Here is a 20,226-nt window from a genome sequence, read left to right as displayed (position 1 = left end):
GGATATTTACTATATCGGATTTATGATGGATTTTGACATAATGGGCTCCTGCTGGGAGGAAGGACGGGATAGAAATCAAATAATTAATAAATAATCCAACACTCTGCATTGTTTTGAGACTGGCATTGATTTCTTGTGGTGGGTCGCTGCTGTCACTGGCATTTTTAAAAAAGAAAGCTCCAAAATTTACGTTATTGTCTTCGTAATCAGCTTTCCTCAGTGTGTCCACAGCTGGGTAACATGTGTTTCTATGTTTGATTTTCTCCTCTTATCGGGTTTTCCACATATTGGGAAAATCCAAATTTAGTGGTGAGAAACTGCAGGCTGCCACTTGGATGAGGAGAATGTTGTGTAGACATCATAAGCAGCTTCAAATCCACACTCCAATGTGGATGAACCCTTGGATAAGCACCTTTAGTTACTGAGAAAATTGCTGGTGGTGAAGGAAGTGATTGGAAATGTTTAAGATTTCATACAATAGAATTTTGGGTAATTAGCAAGAAAAACATGCACATATAAACTATAAAATATCAACTGTTTTACTCTCTTTTACTGAGTTTAATCAACCAAGTGGGGTAGTGGTTAGAGTGTTAAACCAGAACTGGGTGACCCAGGTTCATATCTCCACTCAGCCAAAACATTGACTAGACAACGATGGGTCTGTTGCCCCCCCCTCTCTCTCTCAGCCTAACCTGCCTTACAGGGTTGCTGTGAAGTTAAAAGGCGGGAGGACCATTTGCTGCCTTGAGTTCCTTGGAGGAAAGTTAGGATCTAAATTAATAAAAATTATTTTATTTGTATATATTTTTTCAGAAACAAATCTATTGAAATAGTAAATGAAGCTGTATTGAAAAAAACTATGGCCCCTCACAAGTTACATAATTTCATATGCCTACAAGCATATACAAAGCAATCTTCTGTATTCATACAGAATCATCTACTGGATCATCTTGTCAATGTTTTCTTACATGTGGAAGCAAGATTGTGCAATGTTTGGTAGGTCAGCTATCCTTCTCGCTATATAATTGCTTGCTACTCATTAACCCGAGCACACTCAGGCAGTTAAAAACATGCATTTTGATGGGAAACAAATACAAATCCATAATGGAAAGAATTGGATTTGTGCCTTGTCTGATTTCTGTGAGTGCAAATAATTTCCTTTTTTATATTTAATCAGCTTCAGGCACAGTAGGGGAGAAGAAAGGGGGGGGTATCTCAGCTTCTCTGCTGAAGGGAGGGGGCAACCCTAACAAGGGTCTGACTTCAAAAGATTTTTCAGTCTAGAGGGATTCTCTTCCTGGCAAGGTTGCACTGGAGGGCCTTTTGAAGATTTTTGGATTTTGACTTAACAGGTGGTCTTAATTCTTACTAGTTTCTCCACTGAGCTGCAGCAATACAACTCTCCGGGAAGCCTGCGTGCTTCGATTCCTGAAGGGGACAAGACTGCAGGGAATTCTTACTTCTTTTTTTATCGAGGTTTTGCAGGTGATTGGAGCAGCCACAGTCCACCACCATGCCTCCCCCCCCCCAGCAAACTCATGGAGGACAAATATATTGCATCTCTTTGTCAATGAGTTACAGCTGTGGGCATTTTCACATCTGCTCTAGTGTAGTGGCTCAAATGAGGAGTTGTGAGCCAGGAAGTCTGTAGTTTACATCTTGCCTGTGCTCCAAAAACCTACATAGATGAACTTAGGTACATCAGTATTATCTAATGGTGTGCTGAAACTTTTGATGGGTTTATTGGTGGGAGGGCACTTGGTGAGGGGTGGAGAAACAAAGTGATCTGCAAAGCGGGGGGGGAGAGGAAGTGATAAATGGAACATTCTGAGGGGAAGGTGCCCATTTATTATGTTAAATGTATAGGAGATGGCTGAATGGTCTTCTTCTACACCGTAAATAAATACATATTAAACTGAATTAAAAATTACCAAAAATTTCCAGCACTCACACATTATTGCATGGGGCTCTTCATCCAAATGCTTAAAAGTCAGGAGTATTTCCTACATTAATCAGGTGGCCACACAACATCAGATGGTCACCTGATCTGTGTAGGAAATGCTTGTGACTTTCAAGCTTTGGAAGAAGAGCCCCATGTTGTAAAATCTTTAAACGTCATCATATTATTGGCTTGCCACCAGGAATAATCACTCATAGTGTTTGCTTCTATGCCTGCATGACTATTAATTACCATAGCCAAATGGGATAGGTGATAATATTTATTTGTGTTTATCTCAGATTTTAAGAATTGTATTTTGGATCTCATTGTTTTGAGTTTTCTCTCTTTCTTGTTTGCTTAACCACATCCAGTTGTAACCCATAGCCAAGTCCTTGCTGCTTACATATCCATGGAGGTATATCCTTATATGTCTGGTCACTGTGTTAAAGTATTTAGCATTGGTGTCTGATAATGAAATATGTTTGATACACAAAAGTCCTCATTTTGAATTAGGAATCTACATTATTTGAGATGTGACAGATCTCTCTGAGCAAGGCATTCCACAGAGTGGGTACCATAGCACACAAAGATATGCCATGTGCATTTTTGGAAGACTATTCTGAGTTCCTTGTTCTTGTAAATAACACTTTGGGACTATCTCCCAGGGCTGTTCCAGTGCATTTCTGTGGATGCTACCCGCATCCCCATCTGTTTTATCCTAATCCTGTAACCTTAGGCATGACAGCAAAGAGCATATATCATACTTTTGCATTTAATTTTCTACAACTTTAAATTTCTTGGAATATGACAAAAGTAACTGATGCCTCTATAAAACAGGACATCAATCAGTTTCTCCATGTATTTTGAATTACAATAATAAAGGGAACATTTTGAATCCAAATAGAGAGCTGTCTATTTTATTTAAGGATTTTTCAGCAGGAAATGAGATGGTAGTAAAATCCTCCCTTCTATATCTTTTTTCACTGTATGAAAACAGGGTTACAGATCAATTGATTTACCATCACAATCGATTAGGTGACGTTCTTACTATCTCTCTTGTGGCAATAGACAGGCGCTCTTATAGATCTTTCATTAGAGAAGTCATTGAAAAGCTAAGGTTCATTGGAAGCCTAAATGGCTTGTAGCTGACTCATTAGGCCATTAACCAACCATTAATATTGTTTAGCCCTCAAAGCATTGCAGATAAAAATAAATTTTCATGTTATCGGATCCAACTTTTTTTAAAAAAAAAAAATAATAAAACCCTTTAAAGGGCATGTATACTTATGAACTCTTATTAACATTGATTTCAGCAAATGTGACTTCATATGTGAATGTATGGGGAGACCTGGGCTCAATTCTTTACTTGGAACTGAAGTTCACTTGGATCAGTCACTCAGCCTAATGTAGTTTAACAGGGCTATTGTGACAATAACCTGTGTCTCTTACCTATCACACCATTTTTATTCCTGTTTGTGGTAGTGACCAATGTGATGTTTTTGATAATGTCACAGTACTTTGTCCAACATGTTGATGTCATGGGCATTCATAGACAAAATCACATTGAGTTATTGGAGCTGCTTAGATGAGATGTAAGCATGGGAAAATGAAGCTGAGAACGGTGGTTGGAAACAGAGAAAACTAGTGCTGAGAATGGGGTGGGGAGAGGGAGAGAAATTTGATTCAGTTCATGTTTAAAGGCAAATCTTTGTAATTTGCATTTTCCAAAACAATATGTGAACTGAAGCACAGTCATCCTTCAAAATTTGCACTTCTTTGAATTTTGCAATGCAGTTCTCTTTCCAAGTAATGTGTGCAAGAATGTATATGTTAGAGTGTGTATAAAAATGTATATATTTATGAAAGTAACATAAAAATGCATTATATTAGGAAAAACTGATTTGCACATATCTATATACTAGGGGCTGTGCCCCGTTCACTCTCCTCACCAACCCCTGCCACTCCTGCCGTGGTAACTCCCTAGAACTTCCCCTTCCCAACCCATGCAACTACTAAGCTCTCTTTTCTCTTCCCAACCTCATTTCTGAAGCCACTTTTCTCTTCTGGTCTGCAGCCCCACTTTTCACCCATTTTCACCTTCACTCCATGTCCATGCCTCCTTTTCTGCAACCCACCCTTGCACACAGACCACCCACTTGGTAACCTCCTGCATCTTCTCCCACACATTGCAACTACTAAGCATCCTTTTTACCTTCTGCCAAATTATTAAGCCACCATTATTCTTTAGCCCCTTTTGTACTCCTGTTTTCATCTTTACCCCATTCCCATGCCTCCTCCTCCCTTTTTTGTAACCCCCTTTGTCCTCCTTTTCACCTTTACCCCTTTTCTTCTGTTCCCTCTTTTCTTAATTCCCTCTTGTACACAGACCACCCCCATTTCCATGACTCCTCCTTCTCCTATTCTTCAGCCCCCTCTGTGCACATGCACACACACACATTTGAGGAGTTTGAGTTAAGCAGGGATACAGAAATAGTGAGGAGAAAAATGTTGGTTTTAAACAATGGGAGAGGTTTGAGTAAACTAGGGTTGGAGGAACACTGAGGAAAAAAGTGTTGGTTTTAAACAATGGCAGAGGTTTGAGCACAGCAAGAAGGATTTGGAAAAAGCTCTATTGTACCCGCATTAGCTATTAGGTGTTATCTTCTGTGTTGTATTCATCTCTAGTACTACTTCTTGTTACAACTTTAAAAAACCCTGTGTTCCTTCCTTCCCAATATATTCAGAAATCTCCTGTTGTTTCAATCAGCCACTTTTCCCCTCTCATTGTCCCTCTCTGTTTTTACTGCTTTGCCATGTTTCCATGGAGATGAGGCCTGCTCCTCCAGCGCAATGTCATTCTTAGGTAAATATGATATAGGAGATTAGGCAAATGTGCACACAAAAGTGTGAATATGAAGAGAAATGTACACTCAAATGAATTTTTATGAAGATTTTTTAAAAATGAAATTTGCAAAGTGATGTGGAAATGTGAAGAACTCAAGTTAAGCTTGGAAAAATGAGAAAATGAGAGAAACGGAACCAATTGCATAGGGAGGTGGTGGGCTGTCCAACACTGGAGGTTTTCAAGAGGCAGCTGGACAGCCACTGTTGGGTATGCTTTAACTTGGATTCCTGCATTGAGCAAGGGGTTGGACTTGATGGCCTTCTAGGACCCTTTCAACTCTACTATTCTATGATTCTATGAAATTGACAGATTCACCCATCTTAGCTGAAAAGTAGCAGCAGCAGTTAGCAGAACAAAAGGGTGCTAAATAGCACTGAATATTTGGTGATTTGAGAACTCATCTGCACTATACAGTTAAATCAGTATCATACCACTTTAAACAGTTACAGTTTCCCCCCAAGTATCTTGGGGACTGTAATTTGTTAAAAGTGCTGAGAGTTGTTTGGAGACTCCATTTCCGTCAGAGAGCTACAGTTCCCAGAGTGGTTTAACAACCAGTCCCTCTTCCCATAGAAGTCTGGGAATTGTAGCTCTCTGTGGAAAATTGGGGTCTCTTAACAACTCTCAGCACCCTTAACAAACTACAGTGCAGATGAGGCCTAAATGTTCCTTTTAAGAATCTGGCTGTGCCAAATATTGTCTGTGACTAGCAGCTAGTGTGGGAGATGGAGCTGAGCCAGGGAGCTCTAAAGGTTGGGCTGGCTAAGTGACACTAAGTCACTCGATAAGGAGCTGTTAACCCAGCAAGGCTTTGCATGCTGTTGCCATCAGATGTCCAGTTGGCTAGGATGTGGAAGGGGACCTTTTCAGTTGTGGTACCCAAGTCAAGGAACTCTCTACTCTGGGCAACCTGATTAGCCTTCCCTCTATCAATGTTTTGGTCTGTTGCCAAATCCTTTTTGTTCCCTGGCTCTTTGGTTTGGCTCAGTCCCACCTCTCTTCCAGTTGTGGTTTGAATACATGGCTTCTGGTTTTTAGCTCAGTTATTGTTTCTCTTGTTTCTTTGTGTTTATTATTTCAATTTCTAGTCAACCCTTTATGCCCTTACAATATAAAATCTAAACCATAAAAAAAATCAACAACTCAGCTCACATTTAAAATTAAAAATCAACTAAAAATTCAGAAGAATCTTAATGACAATGCAGGAGGACAATCCACTAATCAGAAGCTGGCCTCAGTTTTCATCATCCCAGTGTAAAGGCTGGGTTTTAATTATGTGTCTGAAGTTCTGTATAAGGAAACTAGATGTTTTCTCCCGCTTCAGAACAAAGGTGAGTAACCTGTGGCGTTCCAGGTATTGTTGAACTAGGATTTTCATCATCTTTAACTATTCACCATGCTGGCTGGCCTTGATGGGAACTAGAAGTTCAGTTGCACTTCAGTGTTGGATTACAGCTTCCACCATCTCTGACCATTGACCATCCTGGCTTGGGCTGATTCGAGTTGGGGTCCAACAACATCTGAAGGGTCACAGGTTGTCAACCCTTGTTTTAGAGTGACCAAGTGACAGAAGCCAGGATGGTGTTATGCAGATGAAAAAGCGGCGTAAGGTAAACAGGAAAAAGTCTTGATTTTCAATAGCTGGGGTCGTCACAAGCAAAGCTCCCAGCCCAGGAACATTCAGAAGGCAAACAGTGCAATCACCTTTCTGAAGCTAAGCAGATCTAGGTCTGGTCAGTGCATGGATCGAAAGGCTGCCTGAAAAATCCTATGGGTGCTGCATTGAACCCCAGGGTGGGAAGGCAGGGTATAAGCATAATAAATACATAAATATAAGTGAATAGCTGCCATGCATTCCTAAAAGTAAAAAGTAAAACAGTGGGCTGAAAGGGAACAGTAGTATGTTATGGGCAAATCCAGTGCTCCTGCTGGTACATTTGTACCACACTAAGCTCCCCATTGCCTCACCCCTCCTCCTCTCCCTTCCAACAAGCAGGAGTGACTTAGCTGTCAGGAGGCCACGTGAGCGCCACCATCTATGGCTAGCTGAGAATTTCAATTCAGTTTGTATTTAAAGCGGAATCTATCAGATTTGCACTTTCTGAAACCATATGAAGAATGGCTGAAACACAGCCATCCTTCAAATTTTGCACTTATTTGAATTTTGCAATGCAGTTCACCAACCAAACAATATTTACAAGAAAGCATATGTTAGGGGAAAGTGTGCATAAAAATGGAATTGCAGGAGTGAAAATACCATGCAAAAATGCATTCTATGACAAGAAATGGCTTGCAGAAATGTGTACATTAATCAAAACTGCCTACAAAAAAGTGTGTATTAAGAAAAAAGTGTGTATTAAGAAAAAAGTGCCCTAGAATGCTAGAGAATTTTCATGAGGATTTTTTTTAAAAAATTGCAAATTGCTGCAGAAATGTGGAGAACTGAATTTAAGATTGGAAAAATGAGAAATGGAGAGAACTGAAAATGGCAGAACTTTCCATCCCTTTCTATCCTTTGCTGCTGGCTGGCACTAGCTGGTCCAGGTCTCGCTGTCAGGGTTCCTGCAAAAGAGGAGGGTATGCAAATTAAACATTGCATTCCCAGAGGCCCTTGAAACATACAAGCTTTCCCTTTCACATCCTGCCCTTATCATAATGATGAGCATTTTACAAGTAAATGGCAATGAACTGGGAAGGTGTTTTGCAAACTTTGTGTGCGAAAAAAGAAAAACAAGCATATGTTCTGAGAAATAAAATACACTTATGTTAGTGTATTGGCATGACGCCACTGAAATCCTGGTTACTATCAATAATATAAAGAAAAACATGTTTCATGGCTTATATGGTGCATAAGATAATATAAGCAGCAAACTTGCATTGCTTACTGCATTCCTAATCTCCCAGCAGGTCAGCTATAATGAATGCACCAGTTCTCACACATAATTTTTAATAAGATAACTTGCTTTAAAGTGAGGCAGTCAATAGGGCTGTTTGCCGGCAGATTGCTCCACAGGAAAAACAGCCATAACACATATAAACTGTTTCCCTCTCATTGTATAAAAATAAAGCATAGATGGTGTGTGTGTGTGTGTGTGTGGCTATGGTGCAAACAATAAATTTAGTAGCAGATGTGTGCATAGGCATCTCATAGGAATGAGAGCAGACAGGGTGTACAATTAGGAAAACAATATAGAAATATTTTGAACCCTATTCAAAATGTTCATATAGTCACAAATTTGCCATATTCTTGTAAAAGAGAGAAAATGTAAAATATGTTTATCAGAGTAATGTGTCATTTTTTAAAAGGTACTAGATTTGTAGCTACTGAATAAAAGCAATGGGTGTAAAATGATGCATTAATCAAGTCAGGTTTGGCCATGTATTCTTGCAATTCATGGTTTAGTCACAGCAATATGGAGGCAGGCCTGGTGTCAGCATGTGGCATCCCCAGCCAGCTGCCAGGCTTCCAACAGGTCCCACCACTGATGCCTGCTTTGAGCCTCCCATTTAAACAAAACTGGTGATGGCTGGTGTTCTGTCCAGTACTGGGAGTTGGGTGTTGGCATTTTAATTTCCAACAAAATCCTCTAATCTCTCTGAGGCATTGTAGGAAATGAATGTGGTGCCTCCCAGCCCACCCAGCGCTGATGCAAAGCACTGCTGCTGCCGCCACCACAACCACCAGGGCCCACTGACATGGGAAAGGGCCTAGCAGAGGACACTTTGCTGAGGGCCTCGTCAAACCTGGAGCCAGCTTCGTGCAGGAGAATGAGGTGGTAGAATATTGAGATGGTAGAGTGAATGGTACCTCTTCAGATTATAGGCAGCAGCTCCCAACTTAAAACATTCCATACTTATCGCATGTTAAGGGAAAAGATTCGAGCTCAGACTTCCACTATATGGAAGTCTTTTTTTTTTACATAGGAAATACTATAATATGTGATTCTGTAACAGAATTCTAAAGTGGTACAGTCCATCCTACTACCTCAACATTTTGCTACATCATTCTCTTCCAGATGTAGCAGCTGGAGCTATTGTCATGTGGTTTGAGTGGATGTAGCATGATTTTCCCCAAAAAACTCTAAGTGTGATTGCCTTAGAACTCAGATCCCACTTTTTGAGGGCCAGCTCCAAACTCCTGTGGGTTCTTGGGCAAGAGGCCATCAGTGGCATCTCCTTAAGAGGCCATTACCTCCCCCCCATCTCCTAATAAGCTGCAGTGACATGGGTTGTCAGGTGAATGCCGCTGCCCTGCCCTGCCAACTGCTACCACCCTTGAGTGAACAATGTCCATTAGTGTCTGTTTAAGATTGAATAAACATGATGGGATGCTGATCATCTTCACACTCTGCTTGTGAACTTCCCAGAGGTATCTGGCTGGCTACTGTTGGAGATGGACCTCAGTCTGATTCAGCTGGATGAGGTGGACTTCAGTGTGATCCAGCATGACCAAATCTCATATTACATGTTTTAAATGGAGATGATCCTCTCCGATAATTGATTTTCTTGTTCTGTTTGAAAGAGAAAGGTCTGCAAGAATAGGAACTCGAGGCATAGTAATGAGATTGGTGCAGAAGGGGAAGGATGTGTGAGAGGAAGAATCTTATTGAGATCCCAATGATGTATGTACCAATCTGTAGTTTTCCGTAATGTGTGCCTCACTCCGCAGGCGATGTCCCAGCAAGAGAAAAACTGCCTTCAGTTTCTCCATCAAGGGCAGCACACTTGGAAACCCAACAAAAGCAACACAGGGAGCCTGGCCTCATGCAAGCATCAATAACGGTTGCCATGCAACCTATTGTGACTATTTTATCAGCAACAGATGGACTTTTTAATACCTTCCTAATCCATATTTTAAATACTGCCTCCATGCTTTGCCTGATAAATATGATTAAATAAAACCACTCTTCTAAAACAAATAGAGTAACAGAGTTGGTGAAAATCTACAGTTAAGATATTGTGCACAAAGAAAGAGATGGGAATCTGCTAAAAGCATTTGAAAATTCTGCCTACCTTGATGATGAATCATTTCCCAAAGAAAGAACCATCCATCCTCACCATTCTTTTACTGCTTTACTTATTTTGGATGACATGGTGGAATTTATTGTTCATTTTCATAGGTTCAGACCTTAAAGTGTATGACTTTGAATTTCTTACATGGATCATGTTAATGAATGTTTTTAAAACAACAACATAAAAATTACCTTTCTGGATCACAGCAAGGTTCATGTAGGCCAGTGCTGTCACCAACAGTAGCCAGACAGATGGATGCTCACAAGCAGCACATCAAACGATTGCCATCTGCAGCACCCTTTCTACAGAAGCACACTGTAAATCAAAGATAGGAAAGCTGTGGCCCTCCAGTTGTTGGATTACAACTCCCATAGTCCCTGACTATTGGCCATGCTGACTGGAGCTGATGGAGTCTAACAACATCTGGAGGGCCACAGGTTCATTATCCCTGTTGTAAAAACTGCTTTTTTTGCCACCTGAAAAATGGTGTATAAATGCCTGAAATACACAAATAATTAAGAAATAAAGATTTTCATTTGTTATCATGGATAATAACATTGACAGAACTTTCCTCCATGAATTTGTGGAATTGGTGGTACAGTTAGGTAATTTAGTCTGTCAAATTATGGGTTTATGGGAACCCCCTTGTTTAGATGTGTATTACTTAACTTACTTCAAGATGTGGTAAGCCTGACCTGCCGCATTTGGAAGCTCTTCCTGCTCATTTTGTTGAGTGGGACCCCAGATTTCTGCCCCCAAGTCTTACCTGAGTCAATACTGCTGTCTTACTGCTTGTTAAATCCATCCAAGCTAGTCACCATGAAGCTTTCTTTCACCTGTCCTGATTCTGCTGAAAACCAACATTTAGCAAGTCCTAGGTATACCCTTGCGAGAGCAACAATTTCTATCTGCTCTCGAAACATGAAAACCATTGTGGTTGCAATTTTTTGAATACTTTAAAAATTCCCAGTAACCCTCCCCTTTTAAAAGACAGATTACATCTACAATTGATTCCTTCTGATGATGATGGTGAACCAATAAGCTCCCCTAGAATGATTATGTAACATTATGGCTATTAATATTGATAGTAAATTACAGATTGTGGGAAAGTTTGAAGGCCAGTGTCCTGGTCCCAATTTATTGCATGCATTGACTGGAATAATAATCTATTTTCAGATAAAACTCTACATTCTTTTTGTATATCAATACAGTGAAATTAATATGTCAATATGATAGCTCATAAGGAAACTTGTCTACAGAAGTATCTCTAGAACAGGATGCTGCAGAGCATATAAATAGGTAGGAGTGACGAACATCATAAAATGTACAGGGCAAGAAGTGTTGATCTTGGTGAATATCCATTTATTTTTCTCATGAGAAAAGCTCATTTCTTCCCCTTAGAGAGTTAAACTTCAACACCTGATTAAAAATATAACATTGTGGGTGGAAACCAACAGGTGCCCAAGTGCTTGCAGAAGGGCTTTAGATCTGGTAGGTGCCTCTGTTAATGGATGAGGAGGGGAAGATTTTTGCCAGTTCCCTTCTCACTGCCTCTCCTGTTGCTTTCTCAAAATCAGCTCCAGATAGTTGGGGGACCCTCCAGAACAGCATAGAAGATGGGACGGGGAGCTGCAGGGGGTAACAGAGAATTGGCAAAAATCCTAAGAGTCATAAGCAGCATCTGTGCTTTGGATCTCCCTGCCACTCGACATTAGGCAGGCACCCTCACTATAGGGTTTTAGACACCTGCTAAAAACTTTTACATTTCAGCAAGCCTCTCCAGACACATTTTTTGATTATATATGCTTGTTTTTTAATATCTGCTGATTTTATCTGTGTATGGGAGGGTTTTTTTTAAAAAAAAAATTAAGCAGTTTATAAATTTATATGGGGTGGGGGACTCTTTGTATTTTATAGTGCTAGACGAAGATCTTTTTGTTTCCCCAGAGTTTTCAGTTTAAAAAACATTCCAGGGCTTTCAGACCATGTCAGTAGCAGGTTGCCTGGTGGAGCGGAGTGGCAATGGTTAGCTTCCCAGCAAGTGGATCACAGGTGTGTTGCTGCTATTTACTTGGAGGGAGAGGGGAGAGGGCAGGTGGTGGGGAGGTTGGCATGGTGGGCTCCCCCAGCACAGCTGCACCACACTGACCTCCTTGCCTGGCCCCTCCCCTCCCAGTAAGGGGCACCTAGAAACTAGCTTTGTGGCTCCACCCCAGCAGGTGAGCTGCTTCTACATTGAACACATTGCTAGTACTGTCCTGAAAAATCACATTCTCTGTCCCCTAATGGGAAATTTCACCTGTCTCCATCCTGATCTTTGGGGGCAATAATATAAAGCCCTGTACGAGTCAGGACCTCAATATCTTTTGGAGCACTTCTTTCAGTATGAATCTACTTGGGCCCTTTTGTATTCATCTGAGGCTCTCTTCCAGGTACCCCCTCTGAGGGAAGTTTGGAGGTGCGACAAGGGACAGGGCCTTTCAAGTTGTGACTCCATGCTTGTGGAATACTCTTCCCAGTGAGGTCTGCCTGATGCCATCCTTAACATCCTTTCGGTCCCAGGTAAAAAGCTGTCTCTTCTCCCAGGCATTTGATGGATTTTGACAAAAATTCTGCTGTATATTTTTTAACTATCTCCTAACTATTTTCTGTACCTGGTATTTTTCTGTTTTGCTGGGCATATTTGTGGGTCACTGATATAATGGTTTTATGTATTCTTTTTTGTTTTTGCACTGGGCCTTTGGCTTAATTTTTGTAAATTGCTTAGAGACTTTATTAGTGAACAAGGTCAAATTAATTATAATAATTAATAATAACAACATAATTTAGAGCAATCCTAACCAGGTGTACTACTTCTCAGTTCTGTTGAAGTACTTCTACGTTGTACTGAATTCAGTGGTGCTTACTCCCAGGTAAGTGGGTTAGGACTACAATTTATTTATTTATTTGAGACTCCTTATAAAATAAATTCTCTAGGTGTCAAGCAAATAAAAGAGAAAAACACAACAATACAATCATACTAAAATAAAACCACAATAAATTTAATTTAATAAATTTAAGAGACGACCAGCCTAAAAACCCAAACAGGAAATAATTTCTGTCTCTAATAGAAAATTCAGGTGTTGAGTGCTGATGGCTATCTATTTATATTTTGTATTTATTTCTGTTGCATTTTGGAGCTTTCTATAAAACAAGCCACCTTGGGGGAGCTTTGCTCAGAAAGGCAGCCTATAAAATATTTTAAATAAAATATCCCAAATGAGCACGAAGAAACAAGGAGGACGGATCAGCATGCCTGGCTGAAACTCAAGTATTGCAGAAATATATATATATATTTAAAATGGGCAATTCCCCACTCCAAATAGCCTAATGAGGATGCCCAGGAGCCATGGAACGCTATCTGTCTGTTGGGGGAGCGAACAGGAAAACAAGGGCAGAAGAAATGGAATGGTGTATCTTGGGGGAGAGCATGTCTGGCTGTCTGGAACACTGACCAGGACCACTCCACACTGCAACTTTTTGTTGCAGATTCCACTTGTTCTTTTCTGTGGCTCACATCATAAACAAGCAGACCTTCAGGATTTTGACTAGTATATATACCACAGCATTCTCATATCAGTTTTTTAAAAAAAATACTAAGCATTACTATGCACAGACATGGTACATTGTGTCAAAGATGCACTGATTAACTCCGTATTATGCAATGGCACTATGGATTTGAAGAAAACTCCCCCAGAAGACTTGGCAAGATGTATTGTGCCAAATAAAAGGCTCGATATTGTGGCTTGACAGACTACATCATTACAGCTGCAAAGGATGGATCATGTCAGTGTGGGGAGTATAAAGCCATTAGTACTAAGATTCTTGACATCATCCAGCTTGATAGTTTTATATTCGTATTGAAATGACACATTTTATATTATGTTATGAGACCTATGTATTAGAAGCTTAGATCTCTCTCTCTTTAAACAATTTATTCCACTGAGAACTGAACTTGGGAAAAGTGAGATATTGAACACCCCTTGAGTTGGCTTTTGAATGCTTCTTAGTAGCAGACAGCTGGGGTGCGGAGGTATATACAAGAGTGAGAGCAAGAAAGACAGCATCCACATCTTTGTGTTATGTGTAAGGCATAGAAATGCAGCAGTCAAGCTTCTTATACGTATCTGTATGTGTATGAAAGAACATCAGCGTGTTTCTGCATAACTAGAGGGGCACCATAGACAACAGGTTTAAAGGCATTGCAAGCTTCTGGGGACAGAGACGTTTCATTGGCTCATATACACTGGAAAAGTCTTATAATCACTGCTTGGAGGGGGGAGACATAGTAGGTCAGCATATCAACTTAGAAACTGATTCAAAATTAGAAACAACACCTGAAACTGATTCAAAATGGTTCCTGTTCATTAAGGGGTATATCTCAGTTTGTTTGACTTTTTGAAGGCAGGAAAGGCACAAGAAACATTGATTATACGTGTTTTAAATGTATGGTGTGGATGTGATCTAAGGACCCATCCATATGACGTATAATCTGTAGCATTGCTTTGTGTCCTCATTAATTCACTGTCGTCCATATGATGTTGCAAGCTGGTACTGATTTTCGTGTTCTCAAATCTGCATTAGAAATACCACCGAAAAACCGATATGTTTTCCTGTATCAATAATCAATCGCATTAACGTCCGTGTGCTTGGACACAATGCAGCGGACTTTCTTGCAACAGGTGGTCCATGGGCATATATATGGACCAATCACTGAGAAGGGGTGGACTTAGGGGAGTGGCCAATGCTAAAGCAATTTAGCAAAAAAAAAAAAAAAGCCCACACATATGGATACTTGATAATCGGGTTTTCACAATAATCCGACCACCAACAGGACATGTATGGATCTCTAGGCCACCAACCGAATATGAAAAACATGGATTTTGCCGCTAGGTATGGATGGGCCTGAAGATACAAGTATTGGTTAAAAGACACATTTTACATGAACAGAAGGACAACTTTAAACCTGACATATCTACCTAGATTGTAGATACAATGATGGAGAACTAAATGCTCAGCAGCAAACACAGATTTTTGTCACCCTGAGTTGCTGCTGCCATGCCAAGTGGTCGGCGGAAAGGTGTATCTCCCTCTGCTCACCATTGTCTTTTGCACCTTCTCTTACAGCTGCTCTGCTTCTCCACAACTGATATCCCTAGATGTGATGCTCTATCAAGGGAAAGCAACGAGGCAGAAAGATTGTAGTGGAAACACAGTACCACATCTTCCACCCATTACTTCACCATTTGAAATGACCCATTAGCCATGTTGCACATCAGCAGCAAATGTAGGGTTGGGAATTTGTGAGCATGTATTTGCACCCTGGAGTGAGATGCAAAGGCAGAGGTAGCATGCAAGAACTTTGAAGGAGTGGCAGAAAAATCGCAGGTGTACGCATTATAAGTAGAAGATGGCAAGATCAAGATCAACCATCCTTTGGCGGGCGGGGTGGTGGTGGTATCTGTTTTTAAGCTTCCACAAGGGTGTGCACAGTGGTAGCTGCTGCCCATTGTGACTGTCAGGGAGCCCCAACAACAGGCAGAATTAGAGCCAGTGACAGGCAGAGCCTATAACAGGGGACACTAACTCATTCTAGTTTTGTCCCCATCCTCTTCCTTACTGAGACTAAGGAGCAGGAAGCTGCCAGGCAGTGACACCCCCGGATCTGACTGTTTAGTAGGAAGGCAGGCAGGAGGGAGTTGGCTGAGGGCATAGTGAGGCTGGTGGGGCAGTGCCCCATTTGGCCAAATGGCCAAAAGTGCCCACGAATGGTAGCTATAATCCAGTCCAGTATTCCAGAATAGAACACTCTCTTAACTAATGCATTTGGAATGTATGAACATATATGAAGAAATAACTGAAAGATACTTTGGGCAGTATTCAGCTAAATAATTGTGAGTGGAAGGATGACCACTAATGCAACAGGACTTTCCCCCACCCTCCCTGATTGCGCACCCAATGCTGTTCCCAAATCTGCTCTTGAGAGTTGGGGAAAACTCTGGAACAGATTTGGGGGCACACAAGAGGAGGAGACAGGGAGAACATTCGGTTGCACAAGGAGACATCCATAGTGTTTGCCTTAGCACTATGTTGAATACAACTCTTGTATTACTTTGTTTATTGTGATGACGTGTACACACACTGAACTCGGTTGATATTTTAAAAATTCATAATAATGACAACCGTTAATACATATGCATCTGGTCTTGTGGTGTTGCTCCCTATTTAGTCAGGACTCTATGAGAACTAGAGGCAATCAAATAAATAGACATTTCTCTTTTCACAGGAGAATGATTCACAGGGATACCTACACTACTGTAATCCCATTGACTTCTGTTGGGCTACACACCCATCAAAGGAGCTCATGAATGACCCATGAAATAACGCACAACAACACTGACATATGCTTTGTTTCCCAAATATACATACATGGGGGGAGAGAGAAAAGCTGCACAGATGGTACATTTATATCCAAGGAATGAAGAATCCCTAACTTCAGAAAACTGCTATCTGAACCAAAGTGACTTGACAGCTTTTATCTCAATTCTTTGACTGCTGCTTAAGAGGATTAGTGACACCGGGTAGCTTCATGAGAGTAGCTAACAGTAAAAGGATCAATTGCAACTCATAGCTAAAAATCAATGAAATGTGCCTCACTAAATCAGACTTATCCTCAGGTCACCATAGAGAATGCATTACCATGCCCTTATTTAGTTACACGATTAGACCTCAGAAATGATCATAAATGAGACTCCTTCAATTCCTTTGAAATAGATAGTCTTCAAATTTTTGTTGCAATTAGAGGTTAAAGAAGCTTCAGAGAGCGAGCCAGTGAGATGCCTTCTTGCCAAAACGGACCCTGCTGCTTTAGTGATTATTTCAAGTTCTCTGCTGAGGCGGATGAAGGATCACACATATTTATCTCTGTGTGTGGGGGGGGGAGGGGTGGAGAGGGGGAGAGGGGGAATCTCCACAAACTAAAGCATGGCATGTTCTTACCAACAAATATATTACCAAAAGGAAAGTTCTGTCACAGCACGGGTCCCCCCATGCGCTATCGAGAATGTGTCCATGCGCTATGTGCCACTGTACAAACAGTAATGAGGCAAGATGTGAAGGGGTGGCAGAGGGAGTCCCACTGGGCCGCACTGTTGAAAGAAAGAAAGGAAGGAAAGGGATTAGTAGAACCCATGACCTTTCCAGAAAATAAAGCACTTGAAGACAGAGCATAATTTGGATGGCTATAAGTCAGTATTTTATCACATATTTCACCAAGCACCCACACCTTGTTTAAAGTAAAACATTTTTAGGAAGATGCTTGGGCTGCTGGAGTGAGAATAGCCTTTGTGTATATCTATATCTAGAGAGAGAGAGAGAGAACAGATGTGGGATATACCTTTACTAAATCAATCAGATTTTTTTCATGCAAACGTTCTTATATTGCTATTTCATGGGCATTTTGTAAAGGCAAAGGACCACATAGCCAATCTGTTTCCCATGGGGTTATTTCAGGAAATATACATGTTCCACAATTCCCTTCTCTCTGTCACTGATGGTGTTTCACTACCTGAACATATTTATGAAATCTGTATTATTGGGCAATGCAAACTTTATTATAAATCATCATCATCTATGAGGAAGTTTTATTGTTCTGGCCTCTGGATTCTGCTTGGAGAACAGAGTACCTCTTGACAACACAGAAGTTGCTCAGAAGTTGGTTTAGGGTGGGATGCTCCATGCATGTCATAGCTAACTGCTGGATGCATTTGAGATGGCCTCAAAGAACAAAAAGTTATGGGCAGCTTTGGGTGAATTACTCTTGATCTGCAATAGGGTGCCCTTTCTCTCTCTCTCTCTCTCTCTCTCTTTAAAAATATAAATAGCTCATTATGATATTTCATTTTCTAGAACAATAGGAAAGAAGAAAGGCATTATAAATAACAGAACAAAACACTTGGAGGCTTCTAAGAATTAAATTTACATTATTATGCTATAGCCTTGGGCTTCTGCAGTTATTGAAAATCTACCTTTCTTTTTCATCCAGGGAGGTATGAGGGCAGAAAACAAGACAGAAGAAGATAAAAGGGACACAAGAAGTCAGAAGGCGGAGTTAGTACATTTGTGTCTGTAGAAGGTTGTGTAGCAATTAGACAAGATGTCAGATAAGCAAGAAATCAAGGTACAGCATTGAGAGCTGAGTATATATTTAAGAGACAGCTTGGTGTGAATGACTCTTGATTTGCAACAGTTTACCTTTTCATAATCAAAGTGCTGTTAAGAATATGAACTGTAGTAATTATTGTCCAAGTATTTATTAAATGTACTTAAAATATTCCTGGGATTGCTTAACAAATCCATTTTTAATGCATATAAATGACTTAAGGGAGCACCACAATCTTCACTTAAAAACAAAAAAGGAGAAAAATCTATAAGGTATTGTTATCTAATATACCGTGATCCATAAAATAAAGCTATTAGCCCTGGACTTAAAGAAGATGGTGTTTATTTAATACAACAATATTACTTTAAGTGTCATGTATTCATTTTCAGCATTAAGGATTGCAATGTGGAATGTAATAAAGAGTCTCTAAATAAGGAATAAGGGAGAGCCAGCATGGGTGCAATAAACTTTTCACAATGGGTTCATAAGATTATACTAATTAAAGATAATCTCGTTTGAACTGTTTTTACATTCTGGAAAAAATAATAATTTGATGTCATTCTATTGGAAGAATCATTGGTACAAAGGCTCTGGGGTAATGCCCACCCTCCCCACATTATGTGTAATATTAAAAATTAGAGCTGATCTATGAGATGGTCTTAGATCTAGTCATCTCCTCTCCAAAGATCCACCACATATTCTGTTAAGCCTCCATAATTACCTTCCCTTATCTGTGACAAGCACAGGCTAATCAGTCTCTTAGGGAGTTTCCTGCAGATCATTGAGAAATGCATGTATGCTTCACATTTCTTATCAAGCTATTTTGTACTTGGTGTCACATAGGAACTGACAAAAGTTCATTATCATCATAGTCTAGATGGGAATTACTCCAAATTAAGAAAAAGGGGGGGGAGTGCTCACTTTTGAAGGGGGAGAAAAGGATATTGACAATCTTTAAATGTAGCTAAGAAGGTCTTAGTTAAGAATAAAAGCAATCTATGGTCTTAGCTCACTTTAATCCCATATTAAAAGATTAGAAAAAACATCTGAAGAAATCATAGATAATCTAATTGAGGGTCTCGCCTTTAATCCTGCTAGTATACTCCCTCTTGGATACTGAGATCTGTCAGAGCAGAATCTTGGGTATCCTCCAAGGAAAAGAAACCAGAAGAAATGGGCATACAGCATATTCTCTTATATTTGGGGGGAAAGGAGGAGAGAGACAAAATTGATGACATCAAAACACTATAAAATTAAAAGAAAAGAGATAGGCCTATGCACTCCAGTTAGGGATGGGAGACAAATGTGATTCAGTTCACATTTAAAGGCAAGCCTACCTAATGTGCACTTTACAAAACAAGGTGTGAACCAAAATACCGCCACCCTTCAAAATTTGCACTTCTCTGAATTTTGCAATGTAGTTCTCCAGCCAAGCAATATGTATAAAAATGCATATATTAAGGGGGGAATTAAAATATTGGGGAAAGTGCTTTGCAAAAATGTGTATATTAGGAGAAATTCATACTGATGGATTTTCATGAGGAATTAAAAAAATCTGAAACAAATGTAGAAATGTAGAGGACTGAATTTAAGATTGAAAAAATGAGAAAGTGATAGAAACCAAAATCAACATATTTACCCATCCTTAACCCCAGGAACATTTGTGTGCCTAGAGTAGCTTACCCGCCACTGAAAAGAAAAAACCACTATTTTGGACTGTAAGCCCAACCTTTCCCTTCTCCAACATTCTCATAACAATAAAAAAGGAATTCACTTTCTGGTTTTTTACTCATACTGGCAATCCTTCATATGAATTCATTTTTTCTGTATTAACATTTCCATTTGTATAATCAGTGTTTTGAGGAAGAAAAAAGCTGCCATTACTCCCATGTCATAACGCTGGTACTTTGAGAGTATACATGTTGCAAAGCAAAGATATCAGGTGAAAAAGAAAAAAACAGAAATGTGTGTCTAGTATTGCTGTGTGTCGGAAACTGAAATGAGAAATAGTAAATAAATGTAATATATTCTATTAGGTCTTATCAACTGTTTCAGATGTAATGATGTTGCAGGGTGATCAGATCAGAACACAAGAAGAACCTGCTGGATCCGGCCAGTGGCCCATCTAGTCCATCATCCTGTTCTCAAAGTGGCCAACCAGATGCCTGG

The 20,226-nt window shown here is 40.1% G+C and overlaps 1 long non-coding RNA gene across 1 annotated transcript; it reads left to right on the top strand.

Moving 5' to 3' along the window:
- Nucleotides 1-1,084: 1,084 nt before the first annotated feature.
- Nucleotides 1,085-18,230, top strand: LOC133385804 (uncharacterized). Its single transcript, XR_009762967.1, has 3 exons — nucleotides 1,085-1,140; nucleotides 12,290-12,419; nucleotides 17,941-18,230. It is a non-coding gene; the product is annotated as an uncharacterized LOC133385804 (long non-coding RNA).
- Nucleotides 18,231-20,226: the final 1,996 nt, after the last annotated feature.

This window comes from Rhineura floridana, chromosome 5, assembly GCF_030035675.1.
Source record: "Rhineura floridana isolate rRhiFlo1 chromosome 5, rRhiFlo1.hap2, whole genome shotgun sequence".
Taxonomy (NCBI): Eukaryota; Metazoa; Chordata; class Lepidosauria; order Squamata; family Rhineuridae; genus Rhineura; species Rhineura floridana.
This window is presented reverse-complemented; position numbering and strand designations above follow the sequence as displayed.